The sequence below is a fragment of the Microcebus murinus genome, chromosome 8 (genome assembly GCF_040939455.1).
Source record: "Microcebus murinus isolate Inina chromosome 8, M.murinus_Inina_mat1.0, whole genome shotgun sequence".
NCBI classification, from domain to species: Eukaryota; Metazoa; Chordata; class Mammalia; order Primates; family Cheirogaleidae; genus Microcebus; species Microcebus murinus.
The window spans coordinates 30,231,837-30,246,254 of NC_134111.1; the positions used below are offsets into that span (position 1 = coordinate 30,231,837).

Genomic DNA, 14,418 nt, shown 5'->3' on the forward strand with positions numbered 1-14,418 from the left:
AACAAATTAATATGTAGTATGTTTCAATCCCTTACCTGCAATTCTAAAATCAGAAAGCTCTGAAATCTGGAAGTTTTTTCAGCTCTTATAGTGGTAAAACCTGACCCGATCTTAACTCATTTGGTAGTTAAAGCATATAAGAGACTATTTGTAGTCTTTTTAAAACTCCTACTTACAATGAATATATGTTTTGCTGTAAAGATATTAACAACTTTGATTCCAAAGTGCTATCCCAGACCTTTTGGATGGGGGGCAGAGAGTGGAGCATGTTACGTAATTATAGTACAGGTACCATATTACCTTTAAAGACTCAGAAAATACTTAATTTCTAAAGATCTGTGGCCCACAAAGGGATCATGGGGCTGTATAAGAGCTAGGAATTATAAATACTGGGAATGGAAATAAAGTACATATGGATATAGAGAATGAGGGCCAGTGGAGAGAGAAGGGTCACGGTTGGAGCAGAGGTTGTTTAGCTAGAGTGGTAAAAGAAGCCTCTCTGAGAAGTGAAATTTGAGCAGATTCCAGAAGCATATCATGGAGCTCTTAAGGGAAAAGAGTGTTTCAGTCTGTGGGAGGAGACATGTGGCTATCTGGGGAAGTGTTCCAATCTGAGGAAAAATCAAGGTCAAAGATGTAAACCAAGCATGTGCTATCATCAAGAAGAACATTAAAGCCACTAAGGCTGTAGAATACCAACCAAGGAGAAGAGTGATGAGATAGGCTCTCAGAGATGTAACCAGGAGCCAGTTCATGTAAGGCAAAGATCAGGCCTTTGAATTTAATCATACATGTTATGGGAAGTCTTGAGGGATTTTGGACAAAGGAGTGTCTTAAATTCAATTTTATTTTGAAAACTATGACTCTGTTGTTCTGTGGATAATAAAAATATCACTCTTTTGCTATGTGGTTAAGATTATTGCAGTAGTAAGGATTGGAGAAAATAAACGATCATGGCTCTGGATGTAATTCAGAAATTTAATGCTGTCTAGTTATATAGATACTTTTTAACAAAATATCTTAATTTTATATATATATTTATATATATATATATATATATATATTTCTTTTTTTTTTTTGGAGACAAAGTCTTGCTCTATTGCCTAGGCTGGAGTACAGTGGCATCGTCATAGCTCACTGAAACCTCAAACTCTTGGGCTCAAGCGATTCTCCTGTCTCAGCCTCCCAAGTAGCTGGACTACAGGTGTACACCACTGGCTGGCTAATTTGTTCTATTTTTTGTAGAGACGGGGTCTTGCTCTTGCTCAGGATGGTCTTGAACGTCTGGCCTTAAGCAATCCTCCCACCTTGGCCTCCCAGATTACAGGCGTGACCCACCACATCCAGCCAATATTTTAATAAAATAATATCTTCCAGGTTTCCATTGAGCAAGTGTTATACTATGAAGTAATGATCTAAATATTATTATGCTATCCGGTTTATTGGTTTTTGTTCTAGATTTTTCCCTAAGTATTAGGGCTGTCAAATTAGCTTGGTCATGATAGTGCTTTTCCCAATCTCCCTCCCTGTTCTCAAGGATGCTTCTCTTCTACCTGCTGAGAGACAACCGGAGAAAAGAGTTCCACACTTGGAATAATAACAACTGGTTCCTCTGCCAGATCTGCCACTAACTGGCTATAACGTTGGTTGAGTTATTTAACCTCTCTGAATTTCAGTTTCCTGTGGTGTAAAATGGATTGAATCACCTGATTGTTATAGCCCCTTTTTTGCTGTCAGCAATAAATTTAGCAAGTCCTTTGTGTTAGACTCTAAAATTCTATGACTCTAAATGAGACCACGTAAAAATCTCAAAATTTTTAAAAATATGAATCTAAAAATGTACATATTTTGGCTATGTGTTCAAAATTGGTATGTTCACCCTGGTTTCCCTTTTAACAGGATCAAGGAAATACTACCAGAAACCAAGAGCACAGAACATTTTCCTTCGTCAATCCATATAACCCTGCTACTTTTCTAGTTCCACCAAACACAGAGGAATGACCACCTTGACAGACGGAAACAGAGGATGTCAACAAATTTTTGGAGGCAAGCAATGAAATCTTTGTGCTATGAGTTTTCTGATATTAACTATGCAGAAATAAGTGGAATTATCTTGGGTTTTAATGAAAAAATAAAAAGCACCCATTAATGTAGATATTTATATAAGTCAAGCTATTTCTTTTATTTTTTCTCTTTAGCATTATTTCATCTAAAAAATTACATTAAGATGCATTTGCCCTTTTCTGGAGTATTACATAGAATAAGGCTACTTAAATCCCTAAATAAAAAATAAGCATTTAAATAACAGAAATTAAGAACCTTTATTTGAAAATAGGGCTTTTCGTATCTGTCTTGAACACACATAAAACATAACTGCAAATATTAAATAGATTGGGAAATTAGAATTATTTTATATTTATTTTAGACTTATCTGTGCCATTTATGGTTTTTTTTAGTATTCTAGCATTTTTTCTCTTTTATCTTTAACAACTATTCTAAAATGCTCCAAAATCTTGGAAAGCAATCCCTTTACGTCCCTTACAGCTTTATATTTTCTAAAAATCTTTCATCAAAAGATTTCATTGAACTTTTAGTTAATTTCATGACAGCTGCTATTGCTCCAAGAAGAGCAGTTGGGCAAGGATCGTGGACCACAGGTACCACCTTCAAAATTGAAATTAATTACATTCCCTTTAAAAGAAAAATTTGCTTGGAGAGAAGTCAACCATATTTAAAAGAAAAAACTTACAAGGAATCTGCATTCATTTCCACATTTATGAAAAATAAAAACATCAGATGAAAACAAAGTGAAATAAAAATAAACTTTTAAAAATGTAAGTAGAATTCACTAAAATTAAATTTTTCGAAGGATTTTATACAAAGAAACTGTTTTAATGAAAAAATAAAAAGCACCCATTAATGTAGATATTTATATAAGTTGAGAATAAGCTCAGAATTTTTTATTTAGTGTTAATTCAACTCATCAGCCTAAGGTCATCCAGCAAACATGTCTGCTTTTTAAGTTTCGCATCAGAGGAATACTTTATATAAGTAAAGGAGACCATATAAATGTTTAAAAAGTCCAGTGTAGAGATTCTGAGTTTTCTTTCAGTAACTAGAGTCAAAATTAATTCTTGCTTTTCTGTTGGGGAAAATTTCATCTAATTACATTCAGTTTATTCTGCAACTCTTTGGACAGCAAATCCTGATCACCAAAGAAAAAGCAGCTGTGTTGCCCTTGCCTCACAGTTATAACAATAGTATTATTATGCAGTCACTGGGCTTTATAGAACCATGAAGCAGTTATCCACCGACTGCCTTCTGGCAGAGATACACCTAAACCTTTCCAAACTGCTCATAATATATGCCTTCTGTTTGTAAGGATCTTCAAAGAAATAGATTCCACTGCTTCCTTCAGCAAACCAATTTCGTATAACAGCTCTCAGGAGTAGAAAATTCTTACAACACTTTGTGCAATTTTATTAAGTTGCTGTCTCAAAAACTTGTTTTCCCAGAATTATTCTTTAAACATTATTTAAATATTTTCTTAGCTTGATATAAACCACTTACATATTTTTTAAAACTACTAAAAATTGACCATTGCCTAATTAGTGAAAATAGTTCCCATAAACCAGGCTTCTCCATAAACAACCTATATTTGTCCCTCTGTATCTGCAGGGGATTGGATCCAGGACTGAGAACATACAAGTCCCTATATATAATGGCATATTATTTGCATATAAGCCATGCACATCCTTGCTTACCCTTTAAATCATCTCTAGATAACTTATAATATCAAATATCGTGTAAATGCGATGTAAATAGAGACTATACTGGTTTTTATATGTTTATTTCTTATTATCATCTTGTTATTTTTTATTATCTTTTTTCCTGAATATATTTGATCCAAGGTTAGTTGAGTTTTTGAACTTGGAATCTGTGAATACAGTAAACCGACTGTACTATTAAATTTCTTTCTCTAACATTTCCTTTATTAACTCATCCACGTATGTCTTATTTTGAGTTCAGTTATTTTTTAACTACTGGAACATATCTATGTCAGATAGCTTTAATTTATCGGTCATCCACATTATATTAAGAATAAAGGCATGTATTCTTTATTAATTTCATTCTATTTAAGACTATGTCATTAATAAACCACAGATATTTATAATTCTAATCCAAAGTACAATTTCATTTATTTCCCATATTTTTAGAATTATTTACAAGTTTTAGTAGTAAAAATTTTTACAGTCTAAAAGGTTGAAGGTTGGATAGCTGTGGCAATTCCTTAAAATTAGGCTAAAATGAAGTTTGATGCATCTGTTAACTCTTTCATGAAAGATTTCTCTGTAGCATGCGATGCTATTTGATAGCATTTTACTTATTTCATAATTGGAGTCCATTCTCTCAAACACTGCCACTGCCTTATCAACTAAGTTTATGTACTATTCTAAATTCTTTGTTGTTATTTCAACACTGTTCACAGTATCTTCACCAGGAGTAGATTCCATCTCAAGAAACCACTTTCTGGCCGGGCGCTGTGGCTCACGCCTGTAATCCTAGCTCTTGGGAGGCCGAGGCGGGCGGATTGCTCAAGGTCAGGAGTTCAAAACCAGCCTGAGCAAGAGCGAGACCCCGTCTCTACTATAAATAGAAAGAAATTAATTGGCCAACTGATATATATATAAAAAATTAGCCGGGCATGGTGGCGCATGCCTGTAGTCCCAGCTACCCGGGAGGCTGAGGCAGAAGGATCACTCGAGCCCAGGAGTTTGAGGTTGCTGTGAGCTAGGCTGACGCCACGGCACTCACTCTAGCCTAGGCAAGAAAGCGAGACTCTGTCTCAAAAAAAAAAAAAAAAAAAAAAAAAGAAACCACTTTCTTTGCTCATCCATAAGAAGGAACTCCTCATTTGTTAAAGTTTTATCATGACATTGGAGCAATTCAGTCACATCTCCAGGCTCCTCTTCTAATTCTAGTTCTCTTGCAGTTTCCACCACATCTGCAGTTACTTCCTCCACAGAAGCCTTAAACCCCTCAAAGTCATCCATGAGGGGTGGAATCCACTTCTTCCAAACTCCTGTTTTTTGTAGCAACAGGGTCTTGCTATTGCCCAGGCTGCTCTCAAACCCTGGCCTCAAATGATCTTCATGGTTTGACTTGTCGGAGGGCTAGGATTACAGATAGAAGTCACCATTCCTGACCCCCAAACTCCTGTCAATGTTGATCTTTTGAATCCTCTTAAGAATCATGAATGTTCTTAGTGGCATCTAGAATGGTGAATCCTTTCCAAAAGGTTTACAATATACTTTGCCGAGATCCATCAGAGGAATCATATCTATGGCAGTTATATATAGCCTTATGAAAGATCTTTCTTCAATAGTAAGACTTGAAAGTTGAAATTACTCCTTGATCCATGGGCTGCAGAATGGATATTGTGTTAGCACTCAAAAAACAACATTAATCTCCTTGTATAGCTCCATCAGACCTCTTGGATTACTAGGTGTATTGTCAATGAGCAATGATATTTTGAAAGGAGTCTTTTTTTTCTGAGCAGTAGGTCTCAACAGTGGGCTTAAAATATTCAGTAAACCATGTTGTAAACAGATATGCTGTCCTCCTGGCTTTGTTTTTCCTTTTACAAAGAACAGGCAGAGTAGACTTAACATAATTCTTAAGAACCCTAGGATTTTTGGAATGGTAAATGAGCATTGGCTTCAACCTGAAATCACCAGCTGCAGTAGCCCCTAACAAGTGAGTCAGTCTGTCCTTTGAAGCTGTGAAGTCAGATATTGACTCCTGTCTAGATGTGAAAGTCCTGGATGGCATCTTTTCCAGTATAAGGCCATTTCACCTACGTTGAAAATCTGTTGTTTATGCAGCCACTTTGATTAGTTATCTTAGCTAGATCTTCTGCACAACTTGCTCCAACTTCTCCAGCAGTACTTGGTGCTTCACCATGCACTTTGATGTTATGGAGATGGCATCTGTCCTTAAGTCTCATGAACCAACCTCTGCTACTCAAACTTTTGTTCTGCAGCTTCTTCTTCTCTCAGTCTTCATAGAATGAGTTAGGGTTTTGTTCTGTATTATGCTTTCATTTAAGGGAATGTTGTAGCTCATTTAATCTATCCAGACCACTAAAACTTTGTCCATATCAGCAATAAAGCTGTTTTGTTTTTTTATCATTCATGTGTTCACTGAAATATCACTGAACTATTTTATTTTATTTATTTTTTTTTTTTTGAGACAGAGTCTCACTGTGTTCCTGGGCTAGAGTGCCTTGGCGTCAGCCTAGCTCACAGCAACCTCAAACTCCTGGGCTCAAGCAATCCTACTGCCTCAGCCTCCCCAGTAGCTGTGACTACAGGCATGCGCCACCATGCCCGGCTAACTTTTTCTGTACATTTTTAGTTGTCCAGCTAATTTCTTCCTATTCTTTTAGTAGAGAGGGGGTTTTGCTCTTGCTCATGCTGGTCTTGAACTCCTGAGCTCAAATGATCCACCCATCTCGGCCTCCCAGAGTGCTAGGATTACAGGTGAAATATCACTTCTAATTTCCCTCAAAATATTTTCCTTTGTATTCTAATATGGCTAAGTGTTTGGCACAAGAGACCTTGCTTTTGGCCTGTCTCAGCTTTTGACTTATCTCAGCTTTTGACATGCTTTCCTCACTAAGGTTATTCATTTCTAGTTTTGGGGTTAAAACGAGAAACATGTGACTCTTTCTTTCACTTGAACACTTAGAGGCCATTATAGAGTTACTGATTGGCCTATTTTCAATATTGTTGGGTTTAGGAGATAGGAAAGCCCAAGGAGCAAGAGAGAGATGAGAGAACAACTGGGAAATGGAGAAATCAGAACATACACATTTATCAATTAATTTGCTGTTTTATATGAGCAGAGTTAGTGTTGCCCCACAACAGTTACAGTAGAAACATCAAAGATCACTGATCACAGATCACCATAGCAGATATAATAATAACGAAAGGGTTCAAAATGTTGTGAGAATTACCAAAATGTGACACAGAGACTCAAAGTGAGCACGTCCTGTGGGAAAAGGGGCACCAGGAGACTTGCTAGCCACAGGGTTGCCAAAAACCTTCAAGTTATAAAAAACGCAATAAATTTGAGGCTCAATAAAGCAAAAAATAATAAGTCAAGGTATGCCTATACACATAGTGCAAATTCACAGAATAGATTAATACTGACTGATGAACCACAACAGTGCCACCCACCAGCTGTGTCACTTGGGGAAATTAGTTATTTTCTTTGACCCCCAGTTTGTACATCTTTAAAATTTGGGTGCTAATAATGTAATTGTGAGGATTAAACCGGATAGATAATATAAGTAAAAAGCTTAGGAACTTAACAGTTGCCTAGCACATAATTCAATAAATAGGTGATGCAGTTACTTCACACAAGCAAACAAACAAACAAAAAACCAAGGAATTTGTCTATTGTGTTCATGCCAAATTTCTTTAATGTCATTGTCTGTCGTAATGCTACTAAATTATGTTCACATTGAAGTATCTAAGTAAGCAATTTAAAGTTCATGTTTAAAAATGTGAAAATGCAATTTTGTCCAGGAATCACCATTAAAAACCATCATACCAATGGTCATTAACCTGACGGTCATGAAAACTATGGACATTCCAAATTTTGTAGAAAACATTTAGAGTGTTCATGGAGTTATTGCTTGTTCTAAAATTTTACCTTTATGTCAACCACTAGTATTTGGAGAAATTCCATTTACAGGACAGAGTGATTTGAAGAATCTGCTTGAGATTACATATCTTTTATGTATACATTGATCAGACATTTATTTGGTCTGAGAAACTGACTTGATATTTCCACTAGAAAAATAAAAGTAAATAGGCAGTTTTGTTATATTAGTTTCATATAGGTCTGCTGTAACAAATTACCACAAGCTGGGTGGCTTAAAATAACAGAAATTTATTCTCTCACAGTTCTGGATGCTAGAAGTCCAAAATTAAGTTGTTGGCAGGGCCATGCTCTATGAAGTCTGAAGGGGAGAATTTGTCCCATGCCTTCACTTAGATTCAGCAATTTTTGGCATTCTGTGTTTTATAGACACGTTACTTTAATCTCTGCTTCCATTATCACATGGCATTCTCCCTGTGTGTTTATATCTCTTTTCTTCTTATAAGGACACAGTCATATTGGATTAGGGCCTATCCTAATTCTGTATGACCTCATCTTAACTTGATTACATCTGCAAAGACTATATTTCCAAATAAGATCACATTCATTGATACTGCAAATTAGGACTTGAACATATCTTTTAGGGGAACATAATTCAACCCATAACTCCATCTTATATGTATATATTTTTAACTGAGAATAGAATTAAGGAAGAAAAATGTATTTTAAAAATTATTTTCTTTTGTTCAACCTCTGGAAAAACAAACAATGGTCTATGAGTAGATATATATGTTTTGTTTATGAATATTTGGCAGCACCATTTCTTGGACATAGATAAGTTTCTTGATAATTCACTTTCCCATCTACTTTATAGCTCTATTTTTTAAGATTGTGAAGCAATAACTGTCATTTTGTTTGTTTGAGATCAGAGATAAAATAATAGCCTTACAGATTCATGATCAAAGGATAACATATTACATGTATCAACAAATGAGATGACCTAAAGACTTTAGAGATTGTATATAGCATTTATATTTATAATTGTCCTGATAGTTATACTTTGTAAATGAACTTTGATAATATTTCCTTTGCTGTAATAATGTTTTTAAACCAGAGCTACTTTTTATTTTTACGCGTAAGATATTTACTTTAAATTAGAATTGAGAAAAGTGGTTGACCTTTCAAAATGAATGAGTTTATTATATATTTTTAACATTAAATCTACTGCTTCTTCTAGTAAAGCTCATCCAATGAAGAAAATTTCTAATATATAACTTGGTATGTTGTATAGTTTTATCATTGTATGCTTCTTTTTGGTCATATACCATGTATAGTATTTAGGCAATTGTCAGAGATTTTTCATATGACAAAACTTACACAGAACTAAGTATTCTTTAGAAATTTCTGTCTTCAAGATCATTGGCTGGTTTCTCTTCCATCCTCAATATGTTGTTAAGCCCATCCAATGAATTTTTCATATTGATACTGTACTTTTGAGTTGTATAATTTCCATTTGATTCTTTTGAAAACAATGTATTATGGCAAAATGGAAATAATATAATATTTATTATTTTAACAATTTTTAAGTGCACTTGATTCTATTTTTATTGTTTCCATTTCTCTGCTGAAATGCTATTTGCGCATTCATTATGATGATCTTTTCCTTTATGTTCCTGATAATAGCTGCCTGAAAATATGTGTATAAGTCATCTCACAGTCTGTTTATATTGGCTACCTTTTTATGGATTTGGTTCATATTTTGCTGTTTCTTCACCTGTCTGAGAAATTTTTTATTGTACACTGGATGTAGATGATATATTTTGGAGACTCTAGATTCTGTTACCTTCCTCTGAAGAGCATTGACTTTTTTTCCTAACAGTTAAATCACTGACTGCCTTTATCTAGCGAGGCTTAGTTTTATGTTTTGTTAGAGCAGGTCTGTTTTGGTTTTGCCCTTAATCCAAGGTGACCAGAGATATAACCTTTACTCCTAAAATGTTCTTCAAGGACTCCTGAGGAAATCATTAAGTATTGCCAAGCTGCTTTTATTTGATGGGATTTTAACTTCAAACTCTTTGTCTTCTGCAGTGGGCAGTAGCAGAAATCCTTATTTTAGTCTTCCAGCCATCACTTTCCACTTGGTTTCATGGAGTCTTCCCCATGCATGTACAGTTTAGGGGACAGCCTAGGTGGGAGTTCATACACAAATTTCATAACTCCCCCTCTTTATTTTTCCTTTTTTCTGGAGTCTTCCTCTCCTTTCCTCAATTTTCAGCCATTCTCTCAACCCTCAGTTCTGGCCTCTGATACCTCAAGCCAATAAGACTGTAACTTTCTTCTTAAGCTGTACCTCCTCTCACAACTTTTTACCTCAAGAATAAGCCATATGAATGTAGATTTTATTCAGTGATTTTCTCTTCTTTCAAGGGTCAAATTTTCACTCTTCCTGTTCAAATAGTAGGGTTTTTTTTTTTTCTTATTTGTTTTAGCGTTTTTCCACAGTTTTTATAATTGTTATCAGTGGGAGAGTTGGTGTGATTGAAGTTACTTCACCGTTTCCTGAATCACTGGGTCTCTTTGTACTGTCATATTTACCTGCTCACTTTATTATTTCACATTCACATATATTATGTTATTTCACTTTATAGTCAGTGTGATCACTTAGACTTGGGTTTGATTCCTGGCTCAGCTATTTGTTATTAGGTTACTTCATCTTCAGTGTCCCCTTATGTAAAGTGGAAATGATTATATGTATCTCAAAATGTTGCTTTTTAATATTAAATGTGAAAATATGTGTACAGCATGTGGCACACGGCCTACAACTTAATTGATACTCATAAATGCTACTTCCCTTTATTACCATAATTATTCTATAATGTTGGAAGGCCAGATACTACTGTGTGGATGACTTACCCAAGACCTTACTACTAGGTACCAGAAGTACAGATTAATGAAATTAATCTTATGAGATAAGTTTATGCCTTCCAGAGGTTCCAGTTTCAGTATTATCCCATGTAAGAAGTATAAACTGCCTGACTGTGATTCAGAGGAAGAATAGGAAAACAGCAGAGTTAATAACAGCAAGACTGCATGGTCAGTGTTCTGGGTGGTGTCCTTTTTCTCTTCTGAGTGCACTTAAGAGCCAGTTAACTGTCTGGTGACCAGAAGATACTACTGTAGTATTTTTTTTTTCTATCAAAGAAAAATGAGTTAAAGGACATTTCTGATTTTAGAGCCAGATGGAATTTCCAGTAAGAATACTCAGGTCCAGTAAAATAAATAACATTTGTGTATATGGTCAGTAAAGAGTGTAATAAAAAATACACCACTATGTAGTGAGCTATTCTATCCTCAGAGTTTCCCTATGACTCAAAAATGAGAAATTTGTACTCTGGGCAAACATGTAATTTCTGAAATTGGTTATAAAATGGGCTTTTCTCTAAATAGTTAACATCAATGTCTGTCCTATTAGAATCATGTTTAGAATGTGTGTGTATATGCTGTTTTGTGTTATATTTAAGCATTGCATAGGATTTTGTGGGTTTTCAAAAACATTTTGCTATAGTGGAAGCAATTTAATGCTAAGGATAAAAGGGGAAACTGGTTGAGGTTGCATTAACTCTCTCTCTGGTCAGCGTTATTACAGTTGCTATTCACACTTATGCCTGCTCAAATAGAAATCCATCAATCATGTAAACTTAGGGCCAGGTTCTGATCGCTAATGTATAGGATGAATTGCCACATATCTTTTAACTACCAAAAAAATGCTGCTGAGATTAAAATCTGTCCTTTCAAATTGATTTTATTTTTATCTAGACTAAGAAGCAAAATGCAGTGTCAGATGAGGAAATAAAATAACTCCTGTCAGGATGTGGCTTTTTTTTATATATATAATTCTTACAGAATCAAGTGGTTATATATTTCTGTAATCATAATAATAGCTCTGAAAGAAAATAGAAAAATTATTATTATACTTTTTAAAATGAAATCTTTTTATCCTTGTTCAATCACATGCACTAACATAGATTATAAGAGAAAGCCATATTATAGAAAGAACATTACCTAAAGTTATAATATATATGGAAAAAATGAAGCCTATTTACATAAAACATGAAATTTATCAGAATAGATTTTTTTTATTTGTTTCCATGAAAATTTAACAATTTCATTAAAACTTAGCAATAAAACAAATATTTAAAATAATAAAGCTGTCTGGTTTTTGGCATTTATGTGGGTTTTTTTAGGTTAAGGGATAATGACAGAAAATTTGAAGATAAAATTTTTATTTAAGTTTCCTCTCAGTCAAGGAAAATTAGTTCAATTTATGCATACTGTTATTTTTAGCAGTGTATATTTAGAACTTGTTATGAACAAAGCACTGGGCTAGGCATTTTTATGGGATCAAAAATAATGAATCTGGTACCACTCTGCCTCAAAGTATATAGTTTAATAGGACAAACAAAAGCACACATGGATATATACAGAGTGGAGAAAATTTCAGGGTATAGCTCCAAACACTAAGATTCCCAAGAAGAATCTTGGTATGTACCATTTTTTAATTGTGTTTCAGAATTACAAGTGATTTTTAAGAGAGCATAATGCCTGGAACATAATAGGTGTTTAATAAATGCTGAAAGAATGGATACATATTCTCGTGTGCCTGGAATCAGAAAGCAGGCCTGATGTAGTGTGAGTCTGTATATGTGTGTTAACTGCCTCTGCAGGTACACAAAGTATTTTATAATTAGACTGATTTTATCTGGGTTCTACCATTTTTGTGGAATAAAATGGGCAAATTGCTTCTTTAAACTTCAGCTTCTTCATCTGTAAAATTCGTGATGTTAAATACCTATCTTATAAGCTTGCTGTGAAGAGTGAATGAGATAATGTATATAGAGCCTATATTATAATGTGATGGCTATGATAGTTTGTTTAGGTTAGAAAACATTGTTACAGTTACTATTCCTATTATTTTCAGTTATAAGTGGTGGGTGAAAGTACTTCATTATGAAACGGTAATAGTTAAACCATAACATTGACTTTGTGTGTGAAGCAGAATTTTAATTTCAAATGGGTGGCACTTCATTCAGTTGATATTATGTGATTTTTTAGAATTAAGGAAGTATTTGTCATGAGTTTCAGATAATATTAATTCATTATTTAACTTCATACTTGATTATTTTCTCTTTGCAGATTGAAAACCCAAATAAGTACTTAGGAATTATTTACTCATTTATTTATTTATTTATCCATTCACCTGATATTGACTGAATATCTGCTATTTGCCAGGCATTGTGGTGGGCACTGGTGATATAGCAATAAACAAGACTGACAAAATCTCTACCTTCAAGAAATTTACATTTAGGTGGAATTCTAGTTCATTTTCACAGACCTGGATTTGCAAGTTCAACCCTTCAAAGTTGATTCACAGATGGTATCCTAAACATTGTGTTTCTGATTTAGGGAGTAGCTGTCATATGAATGAGGATTTTTTTGTATGACCCATGAATCATAACCAGGCCAGAAGTCAGGCTTGAAAAGTTACATAGCCCACATTCCTGTAAGTTATATGTAATTGTTCTCTTCTGTGATCTTAAAAGAAAGATAAATTTTAGAGCATAGTTTACAAAATTATGAGGGCATAGATACAAATGAATAACAAAGTTAGATAAAGAAAGTACATGATCACAATTGAATCGAACTTGTTTTCAATATTCTACTTTAAGTAAAAAGAATTAAATTTTTCCTTATCTTTTGAGTATTAGAAAATCTTGGGCTGGTACCTAGGTTCACAGCTGTTTTCTGTTTGGAAGTTTTCTTCTATATTCCCCACCATTAATCACCTTCTTGCTAACTACAGTGAAAGAATTTTATTGATGAAAACATTCTACTAAATATATAACTCTATGGGTTCTTATTTTCTCTGCTTTCAGGCTTATTGTTTACATGAGAAGACCTATTTTTGAGAGAGAACAAGCAAACTAAGAGTTTTGTTACAAGTTTTAAGTTCTTACTAGTAGGAGAATTTGGGCATATTTGCTTGATCACTTTTGCCCAACTGTAAAACACAGATGATAAAACTCTGGAGATGAGCACAGTGGTTCACAACTGTAATCCTTGCACTCTCTGGGTGGCTGAGACAGGAGGATTGCTTGAGGCCAAGAGTTTTGAGACCATCCTGAGCAAAAAATAGAAAAATTAGCTGAGCCTGGTGGCATGTGCCTGTAGTCCCAGCTATGTGGAAGGCTGAGACAGGAGGATCCCTTGAGCCCGGGAGATCAAGGTTATAGTGAGCTATGATGAGGCAACTGCACTTCAGCCAGGGCAACAGAGCAAGACCCTGTCTCAAAAAAATAAAATAAAACTAAAAATCCAAAAAAAGCAAAAAATATCACCTAATTATTATGTGATTCAGATTTCAAAATGAGAATGAAGCTTTAGAAAGTTTGATATAATTAGCTGTTGTTTTTATTGGCAAGAAGAGAGATCATTAGATAGTAACTACTGTTAATTGAGCATTTTTAAGTACCCTATGCTACACATAGATTATCAATAGACTTCATAATAATTCTGCATAATAGGAATCATTATTTCCTGATAATATATAAAGGAAAATGCATTAACTGACTTGCCAAAGGACTTTCTAATTAGTCAGTTGGAGAACCCATGTTTGTGTGGATCTGAATCTAGCACTCACTGTACCACATTGCCTTTCCTTTGGATGCTAAAACACAGAAGTGGAGTGAGATG

The 14,418-nt window shown here is 34.4% G+C and overlaps 1 protein-coding gene across 4 annotated transcripts in view; it reads left to right on the forward strand.

Moving 5' to 3' along the window:
- The window catches only part of MBD5 (methyl-CpG binding domain protein 5), a 399,974-nt gene that overhangs the window by 183,107 nt on the left and 202,449 nt on the right, over positions 1-14,418 (forward strand). For all 4 annotated transcript variants that reach the window (XM_076005508.1, XM_076005506.1, XM_076005509.1 and 1 more), the window contains one exon: positions 1,900-2,046. The gene's annotated coding sequence lies outside the window, so the exon portion shown is untranslated. The remainder of the gene's footprint in view (positions 1-1,899; positions 2,047-14,418) is intronic.